Raw genomic sequence first — 11,685 nt, 5'->3', positions numbered from 1 at the left:
CCGGTGTGTGATGTTCCCCTTCCTGAGTCCGAGTGATCTCATTGTTCAGTTCCCACCTATGAGTGAGAACATGCGGTGTTTGGTTTTCTGTTCTTGTGATAGTTTGCTAAGAATGATGGATTCCAGCTGCATCCAAGTCCCTACAAAGGACTCAAACTCATCCTTTTTTATGGCTGCATAGTATTCCATGGTGTATATGTGCCACATTTTCTTAATCCAATCTGTCACTGATGGACATTTGGGTTGATTCCAAGTCTTTGCTATTGTGAATAGTGCTGCAATAAACATACGTGTGCATGTGTCTTTATAGCAGCATAATTTATAATCCTTTGGGTATATACCCAGTAATGGGATGGCTGGGTCATATGGTACATCTAGTTCTAGATCCTTGAGGAATCGCCATACTGTTTTCCATAATGGTTGAACTAGTTTACAATCCCACCAACAGTGTAAAAGTGTTCCTATTTCTCCACATCCTCTCCAGCACCTGTTGTTTCCTGACTTTTTAATGATTGCCATTCTAACTGGTGTGAGATGGTATCTCATTGTGGTTTTGATTTGCATTTCTCTGATGGCCAGTGATGATGAGCATTTTTTCATGTGTCTGTTGGCTGTATGAATGTCTTCTTTTGAGAAATGTCTGTTCATATCCTTTGCCCACTTTTTGATGGGGTTGTTTGTTTTTTTCTTGTAAATTTGTTTGAGTTCTTTGTAGGTTCTGGATATTAGCCCTTTGTCAGATGAGTAGATTGCAAAAATTTTCTCCCATTCTGTAGGTTGCCTGTTCACTCTGATGGTAGTTTCTTTTGCTGTGCAGAAGCTCTTTAATTTAATGAGATCCCATTTGTCAATTTTGGCTTTTGCTGCCGTTGCTTTTGGTGTTTTAGACATGAAGTCTTTGCCCATGCCTATGTCCTGAATGGTACTACCTAGGTTTTCCTCTAGGATTTTTATGGTATTAGGTCTAACATTTAAGTCTCTAATCCATCTTGAATTAATTTTCGTATAAGGAGTAAGGAAAGGATCCAGTTTCAGCTTTCTACTTATGGCTAGCCAATTTTCCCAGCACCATTTATTAAATAGGGAATCCTTTCCCCATTTCTTGTTTCTCTCAGGTTTGTCAAAGATCAAATGGCTGTAGATGTGTGGTATTATTTCTGAGGACTCTGTTCTGTTCCATTGGTCTATATCTCTGTTTTGGTACCAGTACCATGCTGTTTTGGTTACTGTAGCCTTGTAGTATAGTTTGAAGTCAGGTAGCGTGATGCCTCCAGCTTTGTTCTTTTGACTTAGGATTGTCTTGGAGATGCGGGCTCTTTTTTGGTTCCATATGAACTTTAAAGCAGTTTTTTCCAATTCTGTGAAGAAACTCATTGGTAGCTTGATGGGGATGGCATTGAATCTATAAATTACCTTGGGCAGTATGGCCATTTTCACAATATTGATTCTTCCTATCCATGAGCATGGTATGTTCTTCCATTTGTTTGTGTCCTCTTTTATTTCACTGAGCAGTGGTTTGTAGTTCTCCTTGAAGAGGTCCTTTACATCCCTTGTAAGTTGGATTCCTAGGTATTTGATTCTCTTTGAAGCAATTGTGAATGGAAGTTCATTCCTGATTTGGCTCTCTGTTTGTCTGTTACTGGTGTATAAGAATGCTTGTGATTTTTGCACATTAATTTTGTATCCTGAGACTTTGCTGAAGTTGCTTATCAGCTTAAGGAGATTTTGGGCTGAGACAATGGGGTTTTCTAAATATACAATCATGTCATCTGCAAACAGGGACAATTTGACTTCTTCTTTTCCTAACTGAATACCCTTGATTTCTTTCTCTTGCCTGATTGCCCTAGCCAGAACTTCCAACACTATGTTGAATAGGAGTGGTGAGAGAGGGCATCCCTGTCTTGTGCCAGTTTTCAAAGGGAATTTTTCCAGTTTTTGCCCATTCAGTATGATATTGGCTGTGGGTTTGTCATAAATAGCTCTTATTATTTTGAGGTACGTTCCATCAATACCAAATTTATTGAGCGTTTTTAGCATGAAGGGCTGTTGAATTTTGTCAAAAGCCTTTTCTGCATCAATTGAGATAATCATGTGGTTCTTGTCTTTGGTTCTGTTTATATGCTGGATTATGTTTATTGATTTGCGAATGTTGAACCAGCCTTGCATCCCAGGGATGAAGCCCACTTGATCATGGTGGATAAGCTTTTTGATGTGTTGCTGAATCCGGTTTGCCAGTATTTTATTGAGGATTTTTGCATCGATGTTCATCAGGGATATTGGTCTAAAATTCTCTTTTTTTGTTGTGTCTCTGCCAGGCTTTGGTATCAGGATGATGTTGGCCTCATAAAATGAGTTAGGGAGGATTCCCTCTTTTTCTATTGATTGGAATAGTTTCAGAAGGAATGGTACCAACTCCTCTTTGTACCTCTGGTAGAATTCAGCTGTGAATCCATCTGGTCCTGGACTTTTTTTGGTTGGTAGGCTATTAATTGTTGCCTCAATTTCAGAGCCTGCTATTGGTCTATTCAGGGATTCAACTTCTTCCTGGTTTAGTCTTGGAAGAGTGTAAGTGTCCAGGAAATTATCCATTTCTTCTAGATTTTCCAGTTTATTTGCGTAGAGGTGTTTATAGTATTCTCTGATGGTAGTTTGTATTTCTGTGGGGTCGGTGGTGATATCCCCTTGATCATTTTTAATTGCGTCGATTTGATTCTTCTCTCTTTTCTTCTTTATTAGTCTGGCTAGTGGTCTGTCAATTTTGTTGGTCTTTTCAAAAAACCAACTCCTGGATTCATTGATTTTTTGGAGGGTTTTTTGTGTTTCTATCTCCTTCAGTTCTGCTCTGATCTTAGTTATTTCTTGCCTTCTGCTAGCTTTCGAATGTGTTTGCTCTTGCTTCTCTAGTTCTTTTAATTGCGATGTTAGAGTGTCAATTTTACATCTTTCCTGCTTTCTCTTGTGGGCATTTAGTGCTATAAATTTCCCTCTACACACTGCTTTAAATGTGTCCCAGAGATTCTGGTATGTTGTATCTTTGTTCTCATTGGTTTCAAAGAACATCTTTATTTCTGCCTTCATTTCGTTATGTACCCAGTAGTCATTCAGGAGCAGGTTGTTCAGTTTCTATGTAGTTGAGCGGTTTTGATTGAGTTTCTTAGTCCTGAGTTCTAGTTTGATTGCACTGTGGTCTGAGAGACAGTTTGTTATAATTTCTGTTCTTGTACATTTGCTGAGGAGTGCTTTACTTCCAATTACGTGGTCAATTTTGGAGTAAGTATGATGTGGTGCTGAGAAGAATGTATATTCTGTTGATTTGGGGTGGAGAGTTCTATAGATGTCTATTAGGTCTGCTTGCTGCAGAGATGAGTTCAATTCCTGGATATCCTTGTTAACTTTCTGTCTCGTTGATCTGTCTAATGTTGACAGTGGAGTGTTGAAGTCTCCCATTATTATTGTATGGGAGTCTAAGTCTCTTTGTAAGTCTCTAAGGACTTTCTTTATGAATCTGGGTGCTCCTGTATTGGGTGCATATATATTTAGGATAGTTAGCTCTTCCTGTTGAATTGATCCCTTTACCATTATGTAATGGCCTTCTTTGTCTCTTTTGATCTTTGATGGTTTAAAGTCTGTTTTATCAGAGACTAGTATTGCAACCCCTGCTTTTTTTTGTTCTCCATTTGCTTGGTAAATCTTCCTCCATCCCTTTATTTTGAGCCTATGTATGTCTCTGCGTGTGAGATGGGTCTCCTGAATACAGCAGACTGATGGGTCTTGACTCTTTATCCAGTTTGCCAGTCTGTGTCTTTTAATTGGAGCATTTAGTCCATTTACATTTAAGGTTAATATTGTTATGTGTGAACTTGATCCTGCCATTATGATATTAACTGGTTATTTTGCTCATTAGTTGATGCAGTTTCTTCCTAGCCTCAATGGTCTTTACATTTTGGCATGTTTTTGCAATGGCTGGTACCGGTTGTTCCTTTCCATGTTTAGTGCTTCCTTCAGGATCTCTTGTAAGGCAGGCCTAGTGGTGACAAAATCTCTAAGCATTTGCTTATCTGTAAAGGATTTTATTTCTCCTTCACTTATGAAACTTAGTTTGGCTGGATATGAAATTCTGGGTTTAAAATTCTTTTCTTTAAGAATGTTGAATATTGGCCCCCACTCTCTTCTGGCTTGTAGAGTTTCTGCTGAGAGATCTGCTGTTAGTCTGATGGGCTTCCCTTTGTGGGTAACCCGACCTTTCTCTCTGGCTGCCCTTAAGATTTTTTCCTTCATTTCAACTTTGGTGAATCTGGCAATTATGTGTCTTGGAGTTGCTCTTCTCGAGGAGTATCTTTGTGGCGTTCTCTGTATTTCCTGGATTTGAATGTTGGCCTGCCCTACTAGGTTGGGGAAGTTCTCCTGGATGATATCCTGAAGAGTGTTTTCCAACTTGGTTCCATTTTCCCCCTCACTTTCAGGCACCCCAATCAGACGTAGATTTGGTCTTTTTACATAATCCCATACTTCTTGCAGGCTTTGTTCGTTTCTTTTTCTTCTTTTTTCTTTTGGTTTCTCTTCTCGCTTCATTTCATTCATTTGATCCTCAATCGCTGATACTCTTTCTTCCAGTTGATCGAGTCGGTTACTGAAGCTTGTGCATTTGTCACGTATTTCTCGTGTCATGGTTTTCATCTCTTTCATTTCGTTTAGGACCTTCTCTGCATTAATTACTCTAGCCATCAATTCTTCCACTTTTTTTTCAAGATTTTTAGTTTCTTTGCGCTGGGTACGTAATTCCTCCTTTAGCTCTGAGAAATTTGATGGACTGAAGCCTTCTTCTCTCATCTCGTCAAAGTCATTCTCCGTCCAGCTTTGATCCGTTGCTGGCGATGAGCTGCGCTCCTTTGCCGGGGGAGATGCGCTCTTATTTTTTGAATTTCCAGCTTTTCTGCCCTGCTTTTTCCCCATCTTTGTGGTTTTATCTGCCTCTGGTCTTTGATGATGGTGATGTACTGATGGGGTTTTGGTGTAGGTGTCCTTCCTGTTTGACAGTTTTCCTTCTAACAGTCAGGACCCTCAGCTGTAGGTCTGTTGGAGATTGCTTGAGGTCCACTCCAGACCCTGTTTGCCTGGGTATCAGCAGCAGAGGCTGCAGAAGATAGAATATTTCTGAACAGCGAGTGTACCTGTCTGATTCTTGCTTTGGAAGCTTCCTCTCAGGGGTGTACTCCTCCCTGTGAGGTGTAGGGTGTCAGACTGCCCCTAGTGGGGGATGTCTCCCAGTTAGGCTACTCAGGGGTCAGGGACCCGCTTGAGCAGGGAGTCTGTCCCTTCTCAGATCTCAACCTCCGTGTTGGGAGATCCACTGCTCTCTTCAAAGCTGTCAGACAGAGTCGTTTTTGGCATCTGTATTTTTTAAGGCGTCTTCAGTGACTCTGATGATCATCCAGGCTTGGCAATCACTGAACTAGACAACATATGCAATCAAATAAAGTAGAAATAGAATGAGGAAGAAATATGGAGGGGCAAGAGTATAATCAATGTGTATGTGTGGGGGGCAGTGGGGGTGGAATAGTCAAGAAAGCTTGCATGAGGTGAGAGGCAGATTTAGCCAAAGGAAAAATTTACCATTTTCACTCTGTGTTATTAGTTCCGACCTAGACTCTTTCTCAAAAGGTATTTGAATTTCTACACACACACACAAATTTCTCTCTATATAGAAATATATGTTTCTAAATATTTCTTTAGAAACATATACATTTAATTACCAACAGTCATATATGTTACATATTTTTATTATCCTATCTCAATAGGATAATAACTATGATAAAAATTACAATAAAAATTCAAGGCCATGAAAAGAGAGGAAAGCAAATTTAATCTTAGAGTTAGTATAATTATTCAGTTATGTTTATGTAGAATGTCTTCATTTAACAAATATTGTGGCCTACTATGCCCCAAGCTTCCACTGTTCTATTTGATTGGAATAAACCAATCGACAAATCAGGCAAAAATCTCTGCTCTTATAATGCTCATGTTCTAGTGGGGAAGGCAAACAAAAATGAACAAAATGAGTAAGTTATTTAATATGTTAGAAGATGATAAATGTCTGGAATGTTTGGAAAGGAAGAATCAGTATTAAATAAGATTGTCATGGTGGACTTTCTTCAGAAGGTGTCATTTGAAGAAAGAATTGAGACTCAAGAGGAAGTAAACCAACCAGTTATTCAGAGAAAAATGTTCAAGGTAAAGAAAATAGCCAGTGCAAAAAGTCCTAAAATGGCAGTGTGCCTAGTGTGTTTTAGAAATAGGTAGGAGGGGCCGGGCACGGTGGCTTACGCCTGCAATCCCAGCACATTGGGAGGTTGAGGCAGATCACAACGTCAGGAGATCGAGACCATTCTGGTCAACATGGTGAAACCCCGTCTATACTAAAAATACAAAAATTAGCTGGGTATGGTGGTGGGCGCCTGTAATCCCAGCACTGGGGAGATTGAGGTAGGAGAATCCCTTGAACCCAGGAGGCGGAAGGTTGCAGTGAGCCAAGATGGTGCCACTGCACTCCAACCTGGTGACAGAGCAAGACTCCAAAAAAAAAAAAAAAAAAGGTCAGGAGGCCAGTGGGGCTCAGGTGAAGTGAACAAGAGAGGAGTAGGAGATAAGGTCAGAGAGGTAATGTGGATGTCATATTGGAAGGACACTGGCTTTTTTTTAGAATGAAATCAGGAATCCCACTCCCAGCTTCTGGCACTGATCTGATATCTGTCTCTAAAATTTTGTCTTTTCTAGGATGTCATATAAATGTAATCATATATATGCGATTTGTGTCTGGCTTCTTACCCTAAAAATAGGACTTTTAAAATTCTATGTTGTGTGTATCAGTCTTTTTATTGCTAAATAGTTTTCATTGTGTAAGTCTACCACAATTTGTTTAGCCATTCACCATTTGGTGAACATTTGGATACTTTCCAGTTTTTGGCTATTATTAATAAAGCTGTTATGATCATTTGTGTGAAGTTCTTTGTGTGGACACATCTTTTTATTTCTCTTGGATAAATTACTAGTATTCAACCGGCTGGGTCATATGATAACTGTATGTTCATTTTTCGAAGAAAGTGCCAAAATCTTTTTTAAAATCTTTGCATAATTTGCATTCCTACCAGCAATGCATGGAAGTTAAATTTGTTCTTCCTTCTTGTATTTGCATTAAAAAATCTAGATAGTTTTATAGTATAGTAGGTATGTAATAGTATCTTATTGTGATTTTAATTTACATTTTCCTAATGGCTAATGGTGTTGATCATCTTTTCATGTGCTTATTTGTAATCTGTATCTCTTCTTTGATAAAGTGTCTGTTCAAATCTTTCCTCTATAAATTTCGTTGTCTTATTACTACAGTGATATGGTTTGCATGTTTTGTCCGTTACAAATGTGTGCTAAAATGTGACCTCTAACGTTGAAGATGGGGCCAAGTAGGGGTCATGGGGGCATATCTCTCCTCAGGAATTGCTTGGTGCCCTCGTTTGTAGTAATGAGTGAGTTTTCACTCTGTGTTCACATGAGATCTTGTCATTTCAAAGAGTGTGGCGCCTCTCCTCTTTCTCTTGCTTCCTCTCTTGCCACGTGACATGCTGATTCCCCTTCACCTTTCGCCATGATTATAAGTTTCCTGAGACCCTCACCAGAGGCACATACTTGTCCGGAGCTGCACGCCCCGGCCATAGCGAATAATAATTGAGGATTAAATGCCTGAGCTATATTCATTTCCACCCCACACCTTCTCCCTATCTTTGCCTTCTTTCCCCTGTACTAATACCTCATTAAAGATGGCGCTCTTCCTGCTTCTTCTTCACTCACTTTTCCCGCGCCCGGGAAAATTGTTACTTAATAGCGCAAGCGCAACATGACGTCCGACCGGAGAAACCGAAACTAACCTGGCCACGCCCTCCGCAATGAGATCATTTCCGCCTTAGCCCAACCCCTTCCCCTCCAAGTGTATATAAGGCAGTGCATTACCGCCATTAAACGAGACTTGATCAGAGCACTGTCTTGTCTCCATTTCTCGTGTCTCTTGTTCCCCAAATTCCCACCCCCTCCTCCAGGGCCTGCTCTGACTATCCCGCGGGCCGGGATACATACTGGTGCCATGCTTCATGACAGCCTGCAAAACCATGAGCCAAATAAGACCCTTTTCTTTCTCAGTTTTCCTGCTTCAGGTATTCCTTTTATTGCAATGCAAATGTACTAACACATACAACATTGAGTTGTAGTTTTCTTTTTAAATTCTGTGCATAGGTCTTTTATCAGATATGTATTTGGCAAATATTTTGTCTTTGTGGCTTACCTTTTAATGTTTGTAAAATTGTGTTTTAAAGAACTGCAGTTTTCAATTTTAATTATGTCTTATTTATCGTTTATTTTTCTTTAATGGTTTGTATTCTTGTATAGTCACTATATCTTTGGATAGTCAAAATTCAGGAATATTTTCCCCTAGGTTTGCTTTTAGAAGTTTTATAGTCTTACATTTATGTTATGATATGTTTTTAATTAATTTTTGCATGTGGTTTGATGTATGGTTCAAGGTTCATTTATTAATAGAGATGCATACATTTCCCAGCAACATTTTTCAAAAGACTATCGTGTACCAGTGAATTATATTGGCAATTTGTCAAAGAGATCAATGGAACATATAGATCCATGTCTATTTCTGGATTCTCTATGTTGTTCCATAAATCTCTATGTGTCCTTTTATCAATGCCACACGGACTTGATAATTATAAACTTGTAAGCCTTAAAATTAAACAGTAAAATACCTTGAATTCTGTTTTCCTTAAAGTTGTTTGTATAATTCCAAGTTCTTTGACTTTTTCATATAAAACTTATAATTAGCTTGATAACTTTTATGGAAATAAAACAGCCTGATGGAATTTTGAGTGAAAATGCCTTGATTCATACCAGGAGATTTGATATCTTAATTATCTTAATATATTGTTTTGTAATCTATGATCATTCTGTATCTCTCTTGTTACTTAGATCTTTCTAGATTTCTCACAGAAATGTTTTATTCATATTTATTTATTTTTTTCAGTGGAAAATAATTTTTATTGAGACCCCACCAGCTGCAAAATCTGTTCCTGGCATTAAGCTCCTTCTTCCTTTGCAATTCAGTCTTTCTTGAGTGGTCTCATGAATGCTTTCTTCTCCTTCATAGTCTGGAAGTGGCAATGGCCAAACTTGGAGGTGGTGTCAATGAACTTAAAGTCAATCTTCTCCAGAGCCTGCCATTTGGTCTGGACCAGCAAGGACTTGCAGAGGATGAGCACTCGCTTCTTGGTTCCCACCACACAGTCTATTAGCATGACAAAGTCATTGGTCACTTCGCCACAGTGGACAAAGCCACCCAGAGGTTGATGCTTTTGTCAGACAGGTCATAGTCAATGGAGGCATTGTTCTTGATCAGTTTGCCATCCGTGATAAGGTAACCCTGGCCGATCTTATAGATCTTCTTGTTGATCTCAGTGCCATGATGGTAGCTTTTCTGGCCAGTGTGTGCCACAGAGAAGGCCACATGGGAAAGATGCCATGCCCTAGTACAGGCCACCTTGCACAAGCCTCGGTGGGTCTTGTGGGGCAGCTTCTTGGTGTGCCAACAACTGGTGACCCCTTTGTAGCCTTTGCCCTTGGTCACCCCAATGACTTCAATCATCTCATCCTGCCCAAACACTTGGATCACATGTACCTGTTGCTCGAGCCTCTTCTAGGCCCTGTACAGCTTCTCAGCCATGGTGCCTCGGTTCACCTAGATCTCCATCAGGTGGGCCCTCTGGTGCAGAGGAAGTAAGTGTATCTGGGTGTGGGCAATGACACGGATGACTTGGCAGTACTTCTTCATGCTGCTAGAGTCCTTCTACACCTGCTTCTTGCCATCCTCTTTCTGCCATTTCTTGCAGTACTTGGCAAAGACCTTCTTCTTCGATTTATGCCAGTTCTTGTAGAAACGCCTTTTGCACTCATTGCTGATGTGCTCAGCGAAGATGGTCTTGAAAGTTCAGATGCCTCAAGGGGTTTCCCCATATCCCATAATGCCCACAACCACCATGGGTGGTTGTCTCCACAATGGCCACAGCCTCTACCACCCCTTCATACTCACTTTGGATCCTGGCCTATTGACTTCCCCTCTCGATGTGGGTCATGCCAATCTTTTATCTCAAGAAGGCTGTGAAGGCTGTGTGGACTAGCTTGGAAGGGTCATCCTTAGGGAAGCTCTTCACCTTCCCATGATGCCTGCTGCTGCGCTTTCAAGGCAGGAAGCCGAGGGACCCCTGTCTGGGAGCAGAGAACTTTCTGTGAGACATCACACCATCAAATTCCACTGGAGAAATGTTTTATATTTTTCAGCACATAAGCATTACATTTTGTTAGGCTTGTTTATGAGTATTTCATATCTCAATATCATTATAAATGGTAGTGTTTTCTTCATTTAAATTTTCAGTTGTTTGTTGATGGAGTATAAAATTTCAATTGACTTTTATATATGGACTTTGCATTCTGTGATGGTGAAAAATTGCTTCTCAGGTATAACAGATTTTTTTGGAAGATTATTTTTTTTTTATAAATAGACAATCATGACATCTGAAAATAAATATAGTTTAATTACTTCTTTTTCAATTTACCTGCCTTTTATTTACTTTCTGTACATGATTGCACTGGCTAGGACCTACAATATTATGTTGAATGCAAGTGGTGAAAGTGAACATCCTTACCTTGTTTCTGATATGATAAAGAATTAAGTCTTTCATCAGGAAGTCTGATGCTAACTGTATATGTTCCAGACATGCCTTTTCTCAGGTTATGAAAATCTCCTTATATTCCTAGTTTGTTGAGAATTTTTGAATAGATGTTAACTTTGTCAAATGCTTTTCCTGCATCTATTGAGATAAATCTTATATAATTTGCATTTTTTTGTTGTTGATATTTTGAATTACATTGATTAATTTTCCCATGTTGAAACAAACTGGTATTCATGTAATAAACCCTACTTAGTCATGGTATATTATCCTTCCTATATATTGCTGGATTTGATTTATTAACATATGTTTTTTAGGATTGTTTGCCAAAGTTCGTGAAGGAGCTTGGTCTTTAGTTTTCTCTTCTTGTAATGTCTTTGTCCGACTTGGTGTCTTGGGAATTTGTGACTCATAAAATTATTTGAAAATTTCTCTCTTCTTTTATTTTCTAGAAGAGTATTTGTAGCATTGCTTTTAGTTCTCCTTAAATGTTTATTATATATTGCCACTGAAGACATTTTTAGCCTTGGATTTTTCCTATGCAAGATATTTTAACTGAAAATGGTATTTGTTTACTAATTATCTTTGGGTTAATCTATTTTTTTCAATAAATTTTGGTAATGTTTGATTTTCAAGAATTGTGGTCCATTTTATGTATGAAATTTATTGACATAGAATTTTTTAAATATTCACTCATGCTTTAAGTCTTGGAAGCATGTGTAGTGATGTCTCCTCTTTTGTTTCTTATATTGGTAATTTGTGCTTTCTTTGTGTTTTATTTTGTCTTCATTAGACCAATTACAGGCATTCTTTTTTTCATCTTGCAGAAATATCATTTCATTTTATTGATTATCCTTATTGTTTATTTTAAATTTTATTGATTTCTCTGTTTTGTTTTTACTTTTATTACTTA

General features: G+C 38.8%; 1 pseudogene; it reads right to left on the bottom strand.

Moving 5' to 3' along the window:
* Window positions 1–9,125: 9,125 nt before the first annotated feature.
* On the bottom strand, window positions 9,126–10,347 carry LOC698269 (large ribosomal subunit protein uL3 pseudogene; annotated as a pseudogene).
* Between the last annotated feature and the right edge of the window lie 1,338 nt (window positions 10,348–11,685).

This window comes from Macaca mulatta, chromosome X (genome assembly GCF_049350105.2).
Source record: "Macaca mulatta isolate MMU2019108-1 chromosome X, T2T-MMU8v2.0, whole genome shotgun sequence".
Lineage (NCBI taxonomy): Eukaryota > Metazoa > Chordata > Mammalia > Primates > Cercopithecidae > Macaca > Macaca mulatta.
This window is presented reverse-complemented; position numbering and strand designations above follow the sequence as displayed.